The sequence below is a fragment of the Sus scrofa genome, chromosome 6 (genome assembly GCF_054392235.1).
Source record: "Sus scrofa isolate SSC_HxYL_T2T_F1_AM1 chromosome 6, Sscrofa_HxYL_maternal_Yorkshire_Landrace_v2.0, whole genome shotgun sequence".
NCBI classification, from domain to species: domain Eukaryota; kingdom Metazoa; phylum Chordata; class Mammalia; order Artiodactyla; family Suidae; genus Sus; species Sus scrofa.
Window position 1 is genome coordinate 160,403,214 of NC_139388.1, and position 18,947 is coordinate 160,422,160.

Below are 18,947 nucleotides of genomic sequence, written 5' to 3' on the forward strand. Positions count from 1 at the left end.
GGCCCAGGGCAGGAGGCCAGGGAGACCCAAGCAAAAAAGAATAGGTTTGACTCCGTCTCTGTCACTTAGCAGCTGACGATGGCCAAGGTATGTGCTTTAACTTCCTGCCATCATTTTTCAAATTCATAACAAGGTTGCATTAATTTTTAGCTTTCGGGATTAGAGAGATACATTGGACCAGCCACAAAGAAGGTCCTCAGTAAGTGGCGTTATTGGTATTAATGTCCAAACTCCTTAGGTTGACATACATATCCCTTCATGTTTTGGACTCAACTCTGGGTAGCGGAAGGGGGGAGGGCCTCCTGGGTTCCGCTGACACAAGAGCTCTGCCCATCATGTGGTGGAACCTTCCAAGATAGGGAAAAGTTATCCTAGAGCCAGTCATGACACTTCTGTTTTGCTCCCAGGGGATTTTGTCTTTATCAGCTAATGTCCACATTTTGACCAGCACAGCGGGTGGTTTGTCATGTTTTCAGCCCACAAATATTGACAGAAGAATGAGAGTTGGCTCAGTACAGTTTTATGAGTAAGAAACAAACCGTCTTGCTCAAATTTCCAGGAATTTTTCTCCTGAACTGAGTTACAAAGTGTTTTTTTTTGCCATTCCCCAAAGCCAGTGTCCTGAGCCCAGGAAAGCCCCCTGCTTATGGCTGTCGCTCCAGAGTGCTTTCACCAAAATCAATGGGTTGAGTGTTTTCCCTGAGATTGATAATTTTGCGGAATAAAATAGAGTCTCAGTCTTCGAGGGAGATACGAATTCCTGGCTGAGAGTGAGCCCATATGTAATGGGGGGCTGTAGAACACGTATGTTGGGGGAATTAGAGGGGGCTGCACTATCTAATTTTAGTTAGGTTTCAACTGGGTGGGGAAAACCTATGAGTTTGGGGATTAGACTGACCTGAGTTTGCATCTCCTCTCTGCCATGCATTAGATGTGAGATTGTTTGTTCATTTAAACCAGGCCAGACAGTGGGGATAAAAATTACTAAACCCGCCTCTAAGAATGACTGTCTTTTTTCTTTTTTTTTTTCTTTTTTTTTGCTTTTTAGGGCCGCACCTGCAGCATATGGATGTTCCCAGGCTAGGGGTCGAATCAGAGCTGCAGCTGCCAGCCTACACCACAGTCACAGCCATGTGGAATCCAAACTGCATCTGTGACCTACACCACAGCTCACAGCAATACTGGATTCTTAATCCACTGAGCCAGGCCAGGGATCGAACCTGCCACCTCATGTTTCCTAGTTGGATTCGTTTCTGCTCCGCCATGACGGGAGCTCCTGAAATATGTTGGTGACCCGTATCTTTGGGAGTATCAAGGCGACCATCGCCGTCCACCGCCATGTGTCAAGACCTCACCTACCTTGCTGGGGGTTTAAGCAGGTCAATTGCCATCTTTACCAGGAAGCCTTCCAGGGGTGGCCCTCCTTCTCCAGCAGAACTAATAGCCCTCGTTATCTGCTTATCTTTGCCTATTCGCAAGTCTGTTTTGCCCACTTGGCCTGGAAGTTCCTTGAGAGCACAGACAGTGTTCTTACCCCGGCGTCATGCTCAGTGCCCGGCTAAGGATGGTTGACTCATTAAAAATTGGATGACTAAAGATTGCAAGAAGATCATGGTTGCCATGACAGAATCTATTTTGACAGAATGTGTGTGAAGGCTCAGTTGTTGTCCATTATGCCAAATACTTTGTCCTTCTTTACACCAAACATGTTTTTTTTTCCTCTTGTCCTGTGAAATCGTAGTTTCTGTTTGTGTCCCCTCTTCTCCCTATGGACCCAAGACTGCACTGCAGTGTCCTCCTTGTACGTATTCCATGTGATTCTTTCTTAGCTGCTGTTAGCTTGGGCCTTTGGACAAATTACATGTTTCTCCTAGCTTGGCTTTAATCATCACAACCTTAAATCCTCATCAAACTCTCTGCCCTATCTCAAACCAGTGCTTAAAGGACACTCTTACCCTTAGAAGAAATGGTATAATTTTCATAAACATGGGTCATTTCCCCCTTGCACCGATGTCAGATACGAAACCACCACTTAACAAGACATACCAGAAATGCAGAATGTCTGAACAAAGTCTGTGGACAATAGCATTTTTTTGGGTCCTTTTTTTATAGTTCTGTGAGATTGCTCTCCCAAAATATTCCTAATGTTTTATTTACTTTAGTTTGGATTTATTTTAGGAGAAAGTTTCCTGAATCTGAGTCTTAGGATGTGATTTTTATCCTGTCACATCCTGGTGAGTTGTTTGGAGGCTTGTTTGAATGGGCTCTGGCTCTTCCAGGGAGCTCCTGGCGCTGAGCAAGAGGCTGGAGGATGTCAATTCCCAGGGGCAGGACAAAGCCAGAGATGACAAACCACTCGCTTGGGTGGAAGCCCTCCCCAAAGGAAGGCCCACGTCCCGCACACGACGGACAATGCAGGAGTGAACCCAGCTCAGACTTTGTCAATTATCTATTCCGGAGACTGGTGTGGCTCAAAGTTTCCAATGTCTGAGTGATTTGTGAATATTAGGAATTCAGACATTGGATGATTAAAACCGCCAGTGCTGGGAATTTTCTCATTTCAGGAAATTTTGGTGGTGAGGCATGCTGGAATCTCACCAGCAGGCAGACCGAAGGGAAGTCCAGACTGGGGGTGGGAATGGGACTGTGGGAACTTGACCAGGAGCCAGTGCTGGGACTTGGCTTTCTCCTCGACAGCTGAGTTGCAGTCCGCTTCCCTGAGCCTCAGTTTTTGCACTGGCCAAACGGGATGGTAATGGTACCCACCTCACAGGAGTGTGCTAAGAATTAAATTCAATGCTGCCATACAGTGAAGGCTGGGGCCATGCAAGCTCCATGAGTTTCCACAGGAGTGAGGTGGACAGACGTGCGGCCCAGGGTAGGTGGGTCCAGTTTGAGGACAGGTGGTGGTTGGTGGTCCATCTAAGCCAGAACCTGGAGTTCAAGGGATCCAGGGAAGGTGCTGACTAAGGTCAAACAGGTTGTCAGAATCACCAGGCTCAGGGCAGGGCTTTAACCCAAAATGATCCCTGAAGAATTGCTCATGTAGCTCCAGGTTGATCCCAGAGAGTATCAAGCATCGGCTCTCAAAGTATGATCTGAAGGCCCTGGAGGAAATGGAGACACTTTCAGGGGTCCATGAGATCCAAATCATTTTTAGATCACTACTGAGATTTTATTCGTCTTTTTTTTTTTGCTGAGATAGTTCTTGAACTGATGGTGTAAAGGCAATATCGGGTGATACTTCTGGTACTTCGGTATGGATCAAGGTGATGGTACTACACTTGAGTTGTAATCATTGGTTACTCACTGCTACATGAGCAGGTAAAAAAAGAAAAAATAACCAGTTTCACTTAAGAATATTCCTGATGAAGCAGTAAAAATGGTCAAAATTTATTAAATTTCAACCCTGGAGTGCCTGTCTTTTCAATGTTTTGTGTGATGAAATGAGATGCATAAAGCATTTGTGCCACCTGCAAAGCACAATGGAAGCCTTGGGAAAAGCTCTGGTGATTATTTGGGTTGGGAGCCGAACCAGCCATTTTTCTTATGAAACACCATTTTCCCTTGAAAGAATGACTGATACAGTCATTGTGGTTTTTTCAGACTTAGGTAGTTGGTGGATTTTTTTTTTTTTTTAATGATGAAGTCAGAGTTGCCACTTCAAGGAAAACAAATGATAATTGTTGCCAATGATAAAATTTGCATATTTACATGAAAAGTGAGAATTTTTTCTTTTTTTTTCTTTTTTGTTTTTTGGGGGCCACACCTGTGGCATATGGAAGTTCCCAGGCTAGGGGTCAAATCAGAGCTGCAGCTGCCAGCCTACACCACAGCCACAGCAATGCCAGATCCAAGCTGTGTCTGCGACCTACACCATAGCTCACAGCAACACCAGATCCTTAACCCAGTGGGGGAGCCAGGGATCAAATCCGCATCCTCATGGATACTAATCAGATTCGCTAATGGCTGAGCCACGATGGGAACTCTGACAAGTGAGAATTTTGGAAAATTTGAATTCTCCACTGTGGACTGTCAGATCCCACACTATATGCACCCTTTAAGAAAGAGCCACTTGTCAAATTTGGGTATAGGATCAAAGAAGAATCACCATAATGACCTGAATAGGCTAAGATAGTCCTCTTTTTTCTATGTCCTTGTGAGGCCAAATTTCTTTGTATATTTCAATGGTTGAGATCTTAAACAAGGAGACCATCAGACTGAGATGGTTCTGATGCCATAGCAGCCTATGCAAGCAAACACAAACCTAAGGTATGAATGTATCAAATTTAAGAAATCAAAACCCAAGGACAGGAGTTCCCATCATGGTTCAGTGGTGTCTGACTAGTATCCATGAGGATGTGGGTTCGATCCCTGGCCTCTCTCAGTGGGTTAAGGATCTGGTGTTGCTGTGGCTGTGGTGTAGGCCAGCAGCTACAGCTCCAATTAGACCCTAGCCTGGGAACTTCCTTATGCCATGGGTGTGGCTCTAAAAAGATTTTTAAAAAAGCAAACCAAAAAACCCAAGGACAACCAATCAACAACAAATAGCCAATTAGAGTTTCTCCAGTGAGGCAACCACTTAATTTATAGCCAATCAAATAATTTCCTTACTTTGCTTCCACATCTTCTCTATAAAAAGTCTTGTTTCTAACTTCTGTCCGTGGCACACTCCTAACCACTACAGGTTGGTGCTGCCAGATAAGAGTTGATTTTTGCTCAAATAAGCTCTTGTATTTTTCAATATGCCTCAGCTTATCTTTTAACACAACCAAATAACACATCCCAGCAGACAATGCAGAAGATATGAGAATCCACTTAATGCTAAGTGATTTTTTTTGATTTAAAATGTTATTTAGATTCACATGCAATGGGTTTATTATCGTTATTTTAAAGAGCTAATAAATGTTTTGAAACGTTCTCAACTTCAATTAGTATATTTTTTTGGTGGCCGCACCCTTAGCATGTGGATGTTACAGGGCCAAGGATCGAACCCAAGCCACAGCGATAGTAACACCAAATCCTTAACTGCCGGGCCACCTGGGAACTCCCTCAATTTTAATTTCTAACATGGTAAATTTCACTAGATCTGACTTACATAAATGAAAGCTTTGTGGGTGTCCTTGATCACTTTTAAGAGCATAAAGAAGCTACAGTTCAAATCTTGATTCTGACATTTACCCACTGTGCTATTCTGGGCAAATTACTTCTTTGTGTCTCCTTTTCTCCTCTCCCTCCACATAAATACAATCTTACACTACCCCATAAAGGTGGGTTGTGAGGATTAAATGAAGCATACCATGAAATGATTAGAAGGGCTCCTGGCCTAGGACAAGGACTATGTAAGTATAATATTAATAATAGTGGCTGTAACAGCATTATAGTGTGATGATCTGTTTTCCTGCCAGTTGTCTCCACCAGGCTATGAGCCCGCACCGCCCAGAGTGGGGTATGCCTCTAATTTATCCCTATATCCTAGCACAAAGCTCAGTATCCATGAGGTCATCATAAAGTTTGTACGTTTGTCGTGTGAATGAATGAAAAGATGGGAGAAGGCAGGGCAGATCCCAGCTGATAGACAACCAAATTCATGAACCAGAAGGCTCAGCCCAAAGAGGGAGGAGTGAGACGTGAACAGCCTCTGGCTTGAGGTGGGAAGCAGGTAGGGATGAGAGAGGAGGGTCCCGGGTGTTAGCAGCCAGTTCTGGTGGGAGAGCCTTCCACCAGCTGGCCAGTGGGAATAGTGTGAAGATACAGGGAGGAGACCGGCCCCACCTGCTGATGGGGCTGGGTAACACAGCTGCCTGATTCCACCTGGATCGCAATAGACTGGCTAACTGTGGGTCTTTCCTGGGTTGCCGCCGCGTGGGGTTGGTGAGATCGGGGCTCGAAGGATGAAGCCTGGAGCATTAAATCTGAGTCTCTCCTAATTTTTCAAACCTACATTTTACGTGATGAGGTACGTGTCGGACCATCTTGTCTTTGTGAATTGTTATTCTGAGGTATTTTTGGATATCCTGGAAGGAAGGGAAAAATGTCATTCAGTGTGTACTCCATGCCAGGCGCTGTAGTTATGCTTCCTAGTGTATTGCTCACAACTGCCTCCCGAGGAGGGTGCTGGTCTCACCCTTTTGGATACAAGGAAACTGAGGCTCAAGGAATGTAAGTCATGTCTCCACCGTCGCACTGCTAATTAGCGGGCTAGCTGGAATCTGAACCCAAGTCTGTATGAAGACCCTGTCCATAGCCTTTAAAAACAAATTGTATTGTATTTTTTATTACTTAAGTCATGCATAGTCATTGTCCAAAAGTGAGAAAGTACTGATAGGTGAAAGATAAAAATTACCCATAAATTTTTACCATTCAAATAACAGTTTTTATCACATTGCTATGTCATTTCAGACTTTTCCCCCATGTATATATTTGTAAACTGCTTTTCTATTTAACAATATATGATGAATATCAGTCTATAGCTGTGTTTCTGTATCATTTAAAAAGACCACATAGTATTTCATTATATGAATGTGTCATTTATTTAATCAATCATTTGTTGTTAAATGTTTAGCTTATATCTAGTTTTTCACTGCTTAAAAAATGTGTTAAAAAATCCCATGATAAATATTCTTGCAGCTTAAACTTTGTGTATATCTTTACTTACTTAGGATCAATTCCTAGAAATGGAATTGATGATTTAGAGTGCATTTGGGGAGTTCCTGCTGTGGTACAGTGGGTTAATGACCTGGCCGTATCTCTGAGGTGACATGGGTTTGATCCCCAGCCCAATGCAATGGATTAAGGATCTGGTGTTGCTACAGCTGGGGTGTAGGTTGCAGCTGCAGCTGGGATTTGATCCCTAGCCCAGGAACTTCCATCTGCCATGGGTGCAACTAAAACAGAAAAAAGAAGTGCATTTGGGTTTTCAAGATATTTCAGTGTACTCCCTTGCCAAATTATCCTCCAGGAAAGCCGTAAAAATTCAAATTCCCACCAGCAGTGAGTGAACCTTCCCGTTTCCCTGTTCCCTCAAGGAGTGAATAAAAAGATCTTTACCCAACACAAAATACCATATTCTTTCAATTCCCCCTTCTTGCTTCTTGATTTAGTTCAAGTGATGCTCTGTATTATAAAGTTTTAATAAGTTAGTTACCCAAGAATACAGTCTGAGTGGGGCGGGGTCACAGTGACCAGAGAGCTGAGTGGGAGGGGGACGTATGGGTCTGAGTTTGGTTAGGCAGTGGGATGGGTTGGTTGGAGAGGACCTGGGTAATTATTCTCACCCACAGGGTGTTGGCTGGTGGTTAGTGTCTGGCCCAGCTGGGGAAGGGTGAGTCTTGCCCAGGGGTGCTTGCTCCCCAGGGAGTGTGGTGGGCAGTCCAGATAACAGAGCAGGTCACAAAAGTCCACCCAGACAAAGGAGGTCTATGGGCAGACAGACAGTAGGGAGTACAGACATGCCCTCCTGGGGCTGGCACCTTTAGGATCAGCAGGGAGAAGCAGAGTTTCAAGCTAGGAAAGAGTGGTCATTGGTATGACCTACCCAATGAGCCCAAATGGCCTGGCTGCCAAAGGGTCCCACCCATTTGTCATCCACCCCTTTGGTGAATTCTCCATGATCCTGTGGGCTTTTAGGCTTGGGCATCTATTGTGTGAGGTCTCCCGCAGCACATCTGTGACTCAGGGGAGACTCTGCTCATGAGATTGAAGGAATTTATTATGTAACTTGCTACATCACGTTTGCAGGGGTGGAATGCTCCTTTTGGCAATAACAAGCTCCTGCTTTTGCTGAAAGCAGACCTAGTGGGAAAACCCACTCCTGCATGCAAAGTTGTGTGATAAACCTGAAATATGAATGAGGAAAAATAGATACATGAACTGTCTAATGACATCCGGATAAGACCTCAATTATTTATCATATAGCAGGGCCAGTGCTGCCCATGGGGCTGTAGATACTACAAATTGTTTGGCTCAATCTTCTCCATAGGTAGCGTCCCTTGGTTTGACTTTTGACCTTCTCTCTCGCTCTTTTTTTTTTTTTTTTTTTTTCAATTAATAAGGTTGGCTGGCTCCCCTGTGTCTCCCAGTATGACTCAGCTTCCTTTGGAAGTCATGGGGGTTTTCGGCCTCTCCTGCCTGGGAGCCCATGTACGTCCTTTAGGTGACGGTGCATATTTCCGTTCTGACCCACTGATTGGGCCACTGTGCTCATCTCCTGCCCAGCTGAAGGCCTTGGGGTTGACCCTAGGCCTTTGGGCTCTAGGATGAGGTCTGATAAGAGCAATGACCTGGTGCTGGAGCACCCTGGGGATTGTGCAGGAAACTTCAGCAGAGGGCAGGCACAGGGTCAGATAGGGCACCTGCTGAGCTGTGACCTGCCAGGAGCACCTTCCCTGGAATTGGGGGCTGCCCTCCAAGTGGGCTCAGCAGGCTGGCCTACTTGCTCCCCCAAGCCCCAGCTGACCACACCAGGCTTCCTCGATGACTAAATCACCTACCTCAGTGTGGGAGAGGAGAAGTGGTCCCACTGTGGGAATGAGAGGGCTTTAAAGGCAGAGACCTCATAAAAGTGAGGCTCATTAGCCAAGCAGTGCCTCAACTTGGCCTGTCTACACTTGCCCTACTACACTGAGGTTCAGCACTTAAGCCAAGTAGGGACCTGGCTGTGTGCTGTCAATTATTTATTTACCCATCCTCTACCTTGCTATAGAGCACACAAAGGCAGCTCACTTACAGAGATACACTCAAGATAACAAGATAAAGTACATCTCAAGTGAAACAGTGCAGCAAAGAAAAGATCCAGGTAGGAAAGGAGAAGGGATCAGTGGCAGGTAAGCGCACGTATCACAGATGTTGCCAGGTCCTTTATACATGCACCTGGGGAGCCACAGCCTTGGGTCAGGGTTTCTAGTAATCAAGGGAAAAGGGGGCATACCAACCCTATTCTTCAAAGCCTGGCCCCAATGTCTCACCTCCTCTATGAAGTCTTTATTGAATATATATGGGGTGAGACCCATTCTTTTGGATGTTAACATAACTCCTCTCAAAACTTGAGTTCACTCAAAGCAAAGACCACATATGTGTCTCATTTCACTTTGGGAAGTCTGAGAATTGGGATATGTGATTTGGGAATCAGAACTGGGTTCCATCTGGGTTCTGAACATGAGCTGTGTGACCTTGGTAAGCTGTTGGACCTCTCTGAGCTTTAGGAGGTTGCTGAGAAGATTAAAGGGGGGGGGTGTTTTGGTTCTGATTTTTATGGATGAAGAACCCAGCTCTTGGAAAAGCATTCCTTTCCTAGTTCTCTACTAGCTGTATATGTGGCAGATTCATGTTTTTCCTGATTGCATTGACTCTAGGCAAAAGAGGCTCAGAAAATTTCAACCACGTGTCGGAAATCCTATAGCCAGTTGCAAGGACTTAAACCTGGATCTTTTTCATAGTTCTTGCTCTTTCTATGATATACACTGTCTCTCCCTAACACCCTCACTTCAGCTGTCTTCCAGAGAAGTTTTCTTTTACAAAGGGTCCCAAGTTAGCAGAAATGTCATTGGGTTAAGAAGACAAGTGACTGCTTGTCCTGGGGGTGGTTCTGACCTTTGCTTCATGCCTCCATTTCTGGACTGTTTTGAGCCTTGGAAATTTAAGGAGGGTATACAGTGGGAAGCCGTGCCACCAGGGCTTCTAACTGCCGAAATCCATTAAGAGAAGTCTTTTTGTGTGTGTGTGTTCTTAGGGTGGCACCCGTGGCATATGGAGGTTCCCAGGCTAGGGGTCTAATGGGAACTGTTGCTTCTGGCCTAAACCAGAGCCACAGCAATGCCAGATCCGAGCTGCGTCTGTGACCTACACCACAGCTCATGGAAACGCCAGATCCTTAACCCACTAGGTGAGGCCAAGGATCGAACCCACAACCTCGTGGTTCCTAGTTGGATTTGTTTCCGCTGTGCCACGATGGGAACTCCAAGAGAAGTCTTGGACTGAAACCTCTGAGTGCACACAAGGGTCCCTGGAGCTCCTGTTGTGGCTCAATGGGTTAAAAACCTGCTAGTATCCATGAGGATGCCGGTTCGATCCCTGGCCTTGCTCAGCAGGTTAAGCATCTGGTGTTGCCACAAAGCTGTGGCGTAGGTCACAGATGTGGCTCAGATCCCAAGCTGCTGTGGCTGTGGTGTAGGCCATTGGCTATGGCTCAGATAATTAGACCACTAGCCTGGGAAACTCCATATGCTGTGGGTGCGGCCTTAAGAAGCAAAAAAAAAAAAAAAAAAAAAAAAAAAAAGAGGATCCTGGGTTTTCTGGACGGCACAGGGTCCCCTTGTTCTTAGGAGAAAACTTAGAAGTAGAAAACCTTTCCATGAGGCATGCTGGGATGAAGTCAAGTGGGAACAGGAGCTAAACCGGGCTCCGGGAGACCTCAGGGTTGTAGAACGTGGGAGAGGAAGTGGGCATCAGACTGCTGGGCTTTGGGGAGTAAGTCAGGGTGGGATTGGTGCTAGGGTGGCCTCCGTGGGGCGTCAAGTTCCTGTGGATGCGGACGCTCACTTGCCCTCAGGATCCCTCGGGGCTGTCTGGGTGTGTGGGTTCAGACAAGAAAAATATCTCCTTGGCTGCAAGCTCTATTGGTTACTAGTTGTTTCCACTTTTCCGACCAGGGCAGGCTTTGTGTTCAAGGACCTCAGTCTTGCAGACAGTGACTGGGGTGGGGGGGCAGGCCACACAATCCCTCCGGCCCATGGGTGCTTTGGCAAGTCCAAGGCCACTGAGGTTCAGCACCAGAAAACACAGAGAAGTCCCTTAATTTTTTCCTTCATAGGAAGATGTGAAGTTATAGAAACAGGATTAGATGCCAATTAGGAGCAGTTTGTCCATGATATTAATCAATCAGTCCATGGAGACAATCTAGTACGAGGTGTTGTGTGCGCCGCTTGGTGATGGAGATAAAGCATGAGGAAGACATGGGATCGCCCTCAAAAGACCTTTGTGATGCAGACAGATAGCTAATCACGGAAGCAGGCAGGCCTGTTCCTACAGGGCCCTGTGTCCTGACTCAGGTCACGCTGCGCTTCAGTGGTGGGGGTGGGGAACTGCTGACGGCCTCCTGGACGGCAGATGGCAAAGTCTCTGGCTGCTTTCGAGGGTATATTTGAGTGGAACAAGTCTGGAAGCCGGGAGACTCCCAGATTTCAGAAACATTCAAGAATTTCAGAAAGTATGTAGGTATAGGTGGTAGAATCCCAGAAGCATTAACTGACAATCAAATTAAACCAGAACCTATATTGCGTTTTCATTGGCTAGCTTATGAAATGCAGTTACAGCTCTCCTGAACTCCCAGAAACTCTCATTTGGCATTGCTGGAGTCTTCCCCCTTAGTCTACTAGTCTGGGTTTCAGATTCCATTTGTAGGAGGTCCATGGTGCCTTTCTTCCAAGTGGCAGGCAGTGTGTTTGGGGGGGCGGTTCTCCCCTCTTAAAGGAGAGGAACCTTGATGTTCCTTGCAAATTTCCCCGAGCTTTCTTCTCAGCTGTCTTTACTCCTTTCCTCTTCCTGAGTTTAGGTGGCCCTGCCAGCCCCATAATTCAAGAGGTGGGAGGCTGGTGACTATGGGAGGCCAAACCCAGAGTGAACCCCATACGGTTCCAGGGTGCTGCTAGCTGGGAGGTGGTCTTAATATCTATAGCTGGGGGAGGGTGTGAAGGGTCAAGTTCATTAGGCAAGGTGAAGATATAAATGGAAAAATGGGCCATGAAGTCAGAATGTAGGAGCCTCAGGAGCAAGGTGGAGTGAGGTTGGAAGAAGAGATGAGAAGTAAATCAGAATTCAGTGGACAAAGAACAAGACTGTTGTGCACCCCTTTTGTGCTTCTAGGTCCTACAGTTTCCAACTCTGTGGCTCTGTGACACCTATGCAGAGCTTTGAATCCAAACATACATTGGAATAGGAATCTAGCCCCAAGAGAGTTTTAGACAAAGACAGAAACAAAACAAGTCATCACATAAAAATAGGTGTCGAGCACAAAGCAGGAAAACAGAGCCAAGAAGGGTTAACCCTCACTTATGGCAACGAACTCCAGTGGCTGAGAACTCCAGTGGCTCTTACAGAATTTTAGACACAACCTCTGCTCAGATTACATCGACATAGTCGTGGAAGGAACTGCAATGGCAGGAGCCACATACAGGAAAGGAGAGCTGGAGGGAGTTTGGTGAAAATATGTAAATTCAAATTTAGCCTGAAGTGTCTAAAAACTGTCATTTTTCTTGATGGTGAGGTTTCCAGCTCAGTATGTCACCGTGAGCATTTTCATGACCCCGTCCCCTGCCTTCTGCCCTTAGTGCAAGGTCATTCTGGCTGACTGTTTTAATTTGAAGGCGGATGATAGAGGGAATGGCTCCCCTCGTCTCCTCCCTTTACCAAGGCTGATTGAGGACCCCCCCCCAACCCCGAGGCCTCTATACTTGGTTAGGATTTACCTCATTCTCAAAGGGGACACCGTGTTGCAGCGCCACTGTGAGGATGGAAAAGGCATTCCCTGTGCAAGCTCGCCTGGCTGAGGGGGTGAAATGCAGCCCAAACTCAGCTTGCTAAACCCCTATGCTCTGACATGGAGGGAGTGGCGACTTTTCTAATTTACACAAAAACATCACGTACGATATCTCAGCCCATCACATTTGCAAGTTATAGCAGCCTAGGGAATCAGAAGGGTCATGTGTGACTGTGGTCCCCAGTATCCGTTAAAGAGGAGGAAGGGCGGAGCATGTAACTGGCTGGCTTGGGCTCATCTCACAGTTTGTCCTGTGTTGACGCTGCCAATGCACAACCATACATTCAATGCTCTTTCCATCGTGCCTCCTACTAGTACCTTTTCCTCTTCAGATCCTATCGCTGGAACTCCCAGCAAGCAAACCTGGGACTCAGAGGGGCTGCCAGGACAGGGAGCCTCGCTCAGCGGCACAGGGCCTGGTGGAAGGGCATCCGTCTCTGACACACAGCCCCAGGCCTCCGCCGGTGCCTGTAGACCTCGCTGAGCATCTGACCCAGTTTTCTTCAAATTCTTTCTTTAGCCATCTGAGGCTTTCCCCTCGTAGGGGTGAAGATAGGCAAGGGATGTAGCGGGGTGGGGACGGGGTGGGTTTGCAAAACATTAATGAATCTAATCTGAGCCTTTCCCCTGACCCAGCTTTGCCAGCTGCACTGGTCTGAAATTCCACATTCCATTGTTCTCCTTCTAAAAAAACAGAACTGGCTCTATTTAGCCCTAGGAATTGTCTGTGTAGACTTGTTTAAGAGAATTTGCACACCAGATGGATTTACTGTTTACTGCATCTCCTCTAGTCCAAGGGAAAAATATTTCTTTATTTTCTTTTTTAAAATTTTATTGACATGTGGTTGGTTTACAAGGGAAACATATTGTTTCTGAAGGCCATCAGCCACGTGTTCTGAAAAGTTCCCCAACCATCGTTTGCCCTCTGGTCACCAGGCTGGCTTAGTATGGCTTTCTCACATCTTACCTACCTGGAAGGTAAGACATGCATGCACATTTCTTGCACTTCAGCTCTGGTGGTTACTGGTCATTCCTTTCTGTGCAAACTACCCTTCTCTATCAATCTATAGTTCAAGGTTATGGTGATGGGGCTGTCGTAGCCACTTTGTACAATGCCGTCCACAACATTGTCTGTGGTCATAGATGATTAGACCAGGAATGTGTCTCCCATTCAAGCAAGTCTTGGGATTTGGGGTCTGGTATAGTGTGAGATTCAGTCCTTCTTTGGGCTGCAGGCTCTTCACGGCCTAACCTTGGCAGATGCTGCCAGCCTGGTGGTGTATTGCTGGACAGAGGGGCAGATGCAGAAGCTAGTGTAAATGGAAGGAAAACAAAGCATATTTCAAAGAGAAGCCAAAGTGAAAGCTGGAAATAGAGGCTTGTCTCTGGTTCCAGACCTATTTGAGACCCAACTGTGTTCCTTCCATTGGGTGAAAGGACATGGCCCTATATCTGTGTAACAAAAGGCTCCTTTTTTGCTCAAACTACCTCCAGTTGGTTTCTACTACCTACAGTTGAGTCCTTTCTGATAGTCTAGTCAAATGTTTCTCAAAGTGCAATCTCTGGACCCATGTCAGCATCTTCACGGGGAGACGTGTTAGAAATGCAGATTCTTAGGTGCCATCCCAGACTGATGGAAATCTGGAGGTGAAGCAATCTGAGTTGTGTTAATCTCTCTAGTTACTCTCAAGTGTGAGAACCGCTGATCTAGCGCCTGTAGTAGTGGGCGGGAAAACGTGGACTTAGCTTCAGACTGGCCTGGCTTTGAATCCTAGATCTGTGGACTAGCGATGTGATTCTGGGCAGGTCACCTCACCTCTTGGAGACTCAGCTTCCTCAGTAGCAATATGGAGGAGAATGAGGTTTATATTATATAGCAACTGAAAGAAAAGGACACACTTCTGAGCTCTGGAAAAGCATCAGTTCTTGTCTCTGTGGACCCTGTTCTGACATAAAAATCTAAGCCATTCACTATAGAGACACAACCCGAAATTTTAAAAAGCAACCCATTACCTTAACAAACAGATTACCCGTTTGTTCAGAGTTCATACCCCATCTAAACACCTAGCTCTTAGCACTGGGTCTAGGTTCTCCTTGTTATGGCTGGGCAGTTGGGAATTAAGCCCAATAAATTTGAAACTCATTTTGATTCCCCTGGTTTTATTGATCTGTTCTTCTGCTGTGTTGTGAAACCCATGCAGACTGGGCCATCCTACAATAAATCAAGGAGATCAACCAGCTCATAGTTAAGGAAGGAAAACACAGGCTTGCATTTATTAATTTACTCATTTACTTACTCATTCACTAATTCATCGGTTTATTCATCCGTTTACTCATTCACTGACTCATTCATTCACTCATCCACCTAACACTCAAAGAGCTACTGCGAGATACCAGGCTAGATGCCAGGCATTTATAGATAAGGCACTTGTGTCCCTTCCCCTTCCTGCCAATCGTTGACAGATAACAGTAGACCCAAAAGGGGGGTGGCTAGGAAATGGTCATGACCTGAGGGGATTACAGTCAGAATATATATCATGCCGAAATAAAGGATGGGTGTTAGGAAGTCTTGAGACATGAAAGTCATTGCTGGGAATAGAATGAAAGAGCTAGGAGGGCCTCCCAGCTACATGGGCCACATCTGAACCAGTCCTGGATGGATGACCCTGCAGTAGGTGGATTTATCTGCCAAATACTGTTCATGCTGTTCATACTCTATAAGGGCTGGGCCGATTGGCTCTCATTAAAAAAGAATCCTTGTGTCTACTACTACTTGACAGCTGAATCAATCCAACTCCCAAGTGAACTCCTTCTGGTATCCAAAAAGTCTGGCTATTTTCTGGATGAATCTCCACCCAATTCTTGGCTTTCATAGCATTGGGACTTCCAGTTATATGCAAGATGGGGCAAAAACATCAAACCTCTCCCCAGACATCTCTGCAGGGAATATATCCAATTGGATGCTTCTGCTGACATATCCTTTAGGGCTGTCTGGGACCAATATTTCAGATGCAGAAGAGACATGCATAGTCTGGGAGAGAAGACAGCTACTCAGTGGCTGAATGTCAAACCCTGCCTCAGATTTGATGAGTCGTGTTTCTATTCATGTCAGTTATAGACTGGCTGAATGTGAGTCAAGTTGTATCTTTCTTATTCTCAGACTTTATGTAAAAAGAACATAAATAATGACTAGGAGTTCCCATTGTGGCTCAGTGGGTTAAGGACCTGATGTTGTCCCTGCGAAGATGCTGGTTCAATCCCTGGCCTTGCTCGGTGGGTTAAAGATCCAGCATTGCCACAAACTGCGCTGTAGGTCACAGATATAGCTTGGATCCCGTGTTGCTGTGGCTGTGGGCTAGGCTGTAGCTGCAGCTCTGATGTGACCCCTAGCCTGGGAACCTCCAAAAGCAGGTACAGCCATAAAAAAAAAAAAAGAAAGGAAGAATGACTAGCAAGTTGTACAGGGTTGATAGCATCCTTGACCTCATTTGACCCTTACCACTACCCTAGAGGAGGAGTTATTAGTATTTCCTTTCCACCTAGCAGATGATGAGGTAGGGTTCATTTCATCCAAGTGTCTCAACTTGTTCCTAATCCTCCTCTCTTGACTGTAGATTTGATGTTCATTCCACTCTACCAGGCTGTTCTTAAGGAAAACCACCGTTGCCAGCACATAGGAACTTCCTGGGAGAACTCAGACATATGGAAATAAGATTATCCTTTGAGAGTTAAAGTTTAAGAGAGGCGCAGAGGATTAGCGAGGAGACAGGATGGCTCCCAGGACTGTGAGAGTCAGCTGATCTTAATCCGACTGTAGATCTCAAATCTATTCGAAGAAGAAAGGAAAGCAGAGTCACTCAGGGAAATTTGGGCACTCTGTCCAGGCTGTGTGCGGGGAATCACATGAGGCTATCTTAATTGGGTGCTGTGAGACAGTTTATTCATCTAATTTTTCTGCCCTGATCCCTAGCTCCCCCAGCAACCCTCAGAGAGTGACCTGACATCCCCCAGCCCTGAAGTCCCCAGGGAGAGAAGGCCCTTGCCTGTGCCACGGCGTGGATTTCATGCCCACGTGATGGTGCCTCCTTGCCCTCTGTACATGAGCAAGCCGGCTTCCAGGACACTCGTTGCTGGCGTCGGGAGGGAAGGATCAGCTCTTGGGGGGCCCACAGAACCAAGTTCCTGAGCCTGTTGGAACTGTAAGATAAATCCCAAATGTGGGCAAATTCAGTCAGAAAGTGAATAAAATGTTTCCCTGGAAGCCGCCTGGAAGATGGACGGCCTGCCGGCTTCCCCTGGCAGCCTGCTTTCTCAGGCCCCAGTCAGGGCCTACCCTGTGCCCGTAGCCTTAGCCTTGTTCTCACTAGAGGTCATTGGTGCCGACACATCCAGGCCTTAGGTCCATTCCTTCCCCGAGGCATTGGCTAAATACCCAATCAGTTCAAGAGCCTCTTCTAGGAACTTGGAGGGAGGAAGAGAGCGACACAACCTCTCCAGTTCAAGTGCCTGATTGCGCAGGAGAGACAGCTGTGGACATAAGCAACGTTAAAAATCTCAGTGGTTGTCTGTGCTCTTTGAATTCATCGGCCAATATACAAAACGCATGTGTGTGTGTGTGTGTGTGTGTGTGTGTGTGTGTGTGTGTGTGTGTGATTTTATTTAGTTTTCGCAACTCACTCATGAACAGGTGCAAACACGGCATCTCCAGAAGGGAAGTGGTTTGCTACGTGGCACGGAGCGGCTTCCGAGCAGAGCCTAGATCTGACCCCCGAGACACGAGCTGCCGGAAAGGCTAGGACTGGAGTTTCAGGTAGATGGGATGAGAGCGCATGGGGTGGAGACGGTCCTCCCGCTAACTCCTCCTCACTTCCCTGGTTCTGTCCTGGGGGCTCATCGAAATCAGGGCCCCTCAGCAGCTTGAAGAGCATCGTCTGCACCAGTACAGTGGAGGTTCGGACAAATGGGTCCCCAGCGGGAGTTCTCGTCTACTACAGATGGAGAAAGAGGGTCTCAGAATCAAACACTATAAGGGCAATTGTTTCTTTATCTCTGATAAGGCTGCACATACTGGCTAAATTGTTTGGGCTGGGATTTAATCAACCCAGTCAAATGACACTGACTATCTGCATGTCTTGCCCTCTTCCCTGCCATCGACAGGGCACTGAACTGTGTCCTCGAGACAAAAAAAAGACATTCTGCGTACTTCAAGAAACTTGCGGTCTAGGGGTGGAAGCAGATCTTAAAATAGTTTCTTTCAAATTATTCTAATAGTATATTTTCATTGTAGATAATTTGCACAGTGGAGAAGTATGCATGTATGTATGTATATATGTATGTATATATTTATTTGTTGCCTTTTTGGGTCACACCTGTGGCATATGGAAGTTCCCAGGCTAGGGTTTCCAGCCTATACCGCAACCACAGCAACACCAGGTCCAAGCACCTACACGAGTGCTCATTGGCAACACTGGATCCTTAACCTGCCTACCGAGCAAGGCAAGAGATGGAACCCGCATCCTCATGGATGCTAGTCAGGTTCCTAACCTGCTGTGCTACAATGGGAACTCTGAGAAGTATTCAATTTTTAGACACAGGTGAGCCATGGATAGATTTTATGCTGGGGCCTAATGCGATAAGATTGGCATTTGGAACAAGAGTCCTGGTGCGATGTTGAGGCTGGCGTAGAGCTGGAGGCAGGAAGCCTGGAAGCCCAGCAAGGAGGTCGTGGAGTAATTGCACTCAGCCACGAGGGGTCTGACCCAGGGCAGAGGCGGCTGAGGTGGGTCTGAGAGATCACTGGGAGAAAGTGTGTTGGGAAACCGAACAGAGAAACTAAAGCCACTTTGCCTTAAGAAATGGGCCTTGCTAGACGACGCTTTTCACAAGCTGGTCCCCTGGAAAGGGCCTTGAGGGCACAGCTAAGCAAACATGCAGCCCTCCTGGGCATCGGCTCTCCCTCAGGTGAATGGTCTGCCATATTTCCGATTCCAGGAACTGGCTGGAGTAACACTTATGCAATGGGAACGTAGGAGGCCTGCCTCCCGGAGCCTGGCTGGTGGAGAACTTGGCAAGTTCTCTGTGGAGTGGAGAGACCTGCTGGTCCACCACAAGTGGACTTCCCCTGGGGTGCTGACTGGGGAAGTCAGAGCCGGCTGTGCAGACGGCTGTGTGGGCCTGGAGCCTCTGGCAAGAGGAGCTGGGTGCCTGCAGGGAGGGGTGGACCCCGCTTCACACCACTTCTATGGTAGAACAAGAGGACGACACCGCCCAGGGGGAAGCTCTGCTGTCTGTGTCCCCTGCAGTGGGTAGAGTGAAGGCCTCAGGGCCCAAACAGCTTGATCTTTCACTTCATCACTGTGTGACCTGGAAGTCACTTGATCTCTTGGGTCTTCTGTGTCCTTGTGTATGAAAT

At 46.7% G+C, this 18,947-nt stretch overlaps 1 long non-coding RNA gene across 12 annotated transcripts in view; it reads left to right on the forward strand.

Moving 5' to 3' along the window:
• LOC102158676 (uncharacterized) overlaps positions 1-18,947 on the forward strand; it is a 434,799-nt gene that overhangs the window by 59,938 nt on the left and 355,914 nt on the right. Inside the window, exon 4 of one of the 12 annotated variants that reach the window (XR_014808253.1) lies at positions 17,223-17,345. The exons of the other annotated variants lie outside the window; for them this stretch is intronic. This is a non-coding gene — a long non-coding RNA (uncharacterized LOC102158676). The remainder of the gene's footprint in view (positions 1-17,222; positions 17,346-18,947) is intronic. 12 annotated transcript variants of the gene reach the window in all.